The sequence below is a fragment of the Rutidosis leptorrhynchoides genome, chromosome 5 (assembly GCF_046630445.1).
Source record: "Rutidosis leptorrhynchoides isolate AG116_Rl617_1_P2 chromosome 5, CSIRO_AGI_Rlap_v1, whole genome shotgun sequence".
Taxonomy (NCBI): domain Eukaryota; kingdom Viridiplantae; phylum Streptophyta; class Magnoliopsida; order Asterales; family Asteraceae; genus Rutidosis; species Rutidosis leptorrhynchoides.
Window position 1 is genome coordinate 44,350,052 of NC_092337.1, and position 2,514 is coordinate 44,352,565.

Consider the following 2,514-nt stretch of genomic DNA (forward strand, 5'->3'; position numbering starts at 1 on the left):
ACTACCCAGAAAACATAGAATTGTGAAACTTCCTGGATCAGATAATTTTTCTGGTATCTTATTCAACAGCACTGCTGAACAATTAGCATTCATGGTAACAGCCGAGAGTTCTTCCATTTTCTTTCTATTCGTGATCAGATCTTTCAAGAATTTAGCATATCTAGGCATTCCTAAAATCACATCAATGAAAGGAAGATTTACATTTATCTGTTTAAACATATCCAAGAATTTGGATTGCTCGGCTTCAAGTTTCTCTTTCTTCATTTTACTCGGGTAAGGAAGTGGTGGTTGGTATGGTTTAACATAAGGTTTAGCCTTAACTGTGTTATCTTCATTAACCTTCTCAACTACCGGTTCTTTTTCCTTATCTTGTTCAGGTTGTGGTTCTTGTGGAGTAGGAATAGCTTCATCAGAAGTTACAGGTATTTCAGGTGGTTTAAGTGTTGTACCACTTCTTGTGGTAATGGCTTTAGCTGTTTCATTCTGGGGGTTAGCATTTGTATCACTAGGTAAACTTCCCGGTTTTCTTTCACCTATTAACCTTGCTAGGTTACTTACTTCTTGTTCCAGATTTTGAATAGAAGCTTGTTGATTTCTAAATGCTTGAGCATTTTGTTCATTGGTTTGTTTTTGAGATGTGAAAAACTGCGTTTGAGTTTCAACTAGCTTCGTCATCATATCTTCTAAATTCGGCTTTTTATCATCGGGTTGTGGTGGTTTGTTTTGAAAATTAGGTCTTTGCTGATTGTAAGTATTGTTGGATACTTGTTGATTGCTAGGACCTCGTTGGTTGTTGTATGGAATATTTCGGTTATAGTTCTGATTTTGATTGTAAATAGGTCTTGGCGGTTGATAATTATTCTGATAATTATTTCCAGGCCTTTGGTTTATGTATGAAATATTCTCTCTTTGTTCCATTGTTAATTCAATACTGAGACAATCTTTTGTCAAATGTGGTCCTCCACACTGCTCACAACTAATTCGTATTGAGTGAATATCCTTAGTCATCTTTTCCATTCATCTCTCCACAGCATCTATCTTTGCGGAAATGGAATCTAAGTCATGGCTAGAATCGGCTCTAGCTGCTTTAGATGATCTAACGATATCTTTTTCTTGGTGCCACTCATGTGAGTGGGAAGCAGTGTTATCAATAATTTTATAAGCATCAGTTTCGGTTTTCTTCATAATGGAACCACCAGCTGCTATATCTATGTCTTTCCTTGTAGTGATGTCGCATCCTTGGTAGAATATTTGTACTATTTGGCAGGTATCTAAACCATGTTGCGGACATCCTCTTAATAACTTTCCAAATCTTGTCCACGCCTCATATAGAGTTTCATTCGGTTTCTGTGTAAACGTAACAATTTCTCCTTGAAGTCTTACGGCTTTAGATGCAGGAAAGAATTGTTTACGAAATTTTTCAACTAAAATGTCCCATGTATCAATCGCCCCTTCAGGTAACGATTCCAACCAATCTTTGGCTTCTCCCTTTAAAGTCCAGGGAAATAACATGAGATATATCTGTTCATCCTCCACTTCTCGGATTTTAAATAGAGTGCAGATCCTATTAAAGGTACGAAGATGTTCATTTGGATCTTCCTTCGGCGCACCACTAAATTGGCATTGATTAGTCACCATGTGTAGAATTTGTCCTTTGATTTCATAATCTGGCGCATTAATGTCTGGATGAGTAATTGCGTGACCTTGGCCAGTACGTTTAGCTCTCATTCGGTCTTCCATACTTAAAGGTTCCAGATTCTCCATAATTGAATTTGTTGAATCGGAATCACTAGAGGATTCTGATTTAATGGTTCGTTCCTCAACAATCTCTGTTTGAATGATTGGTGGTTCCGGAGGAAAGTTTAGTGGTTCAGGATCTATGAATCGTCCCTGAATATTCTCCGGATTCTCAATTGTGAGGTCGGGTTCAAAAAATGGATTATCGGAAATTTGAACTGGAGTACTTGGTCGACTGGATGACGATTCTAAAGAAAAATCAACGGCGGTAATATTTGCTAAATGTCTTGATCTAGTTACAGGTGGTGAACGTACAAAAGGTGGTGAACGTCTTGCTCGGTGCATTCACTGAATATCCTATTAGTTTTTAAAAAGGAAAGAAAAATTATATAAGTTATCCAATTAATAGACTTTTCTGATTTTGCCCACGTTTCGAATAGCCAAAAGATGCAGCAGAGGGGCAGGATTCGTTTGGTCTCAATATAATTGAGGACTGTTTGGCTCCAATAACCCGGTCCACGTACAAATCCAACTATTACTACGAACCAGAAAATTTTGATGTCTATCAATTTAACCACTTAAAATAAATTTTCGTAATTTTAAGAAATTTAGATAAGAAGTAGAATAAAAATCTATGTCCTAAAACTAAAATAGCGAGAAATAAAAAAGAAAAAGAGTGTGTCGGAAAAAGATCGAAAAATAAAAATAAGAAAGAAAAAGAGTGACTTATAGAACTTAAAAACACTCGACTAACCCAACCTTATTACTATCACTAAC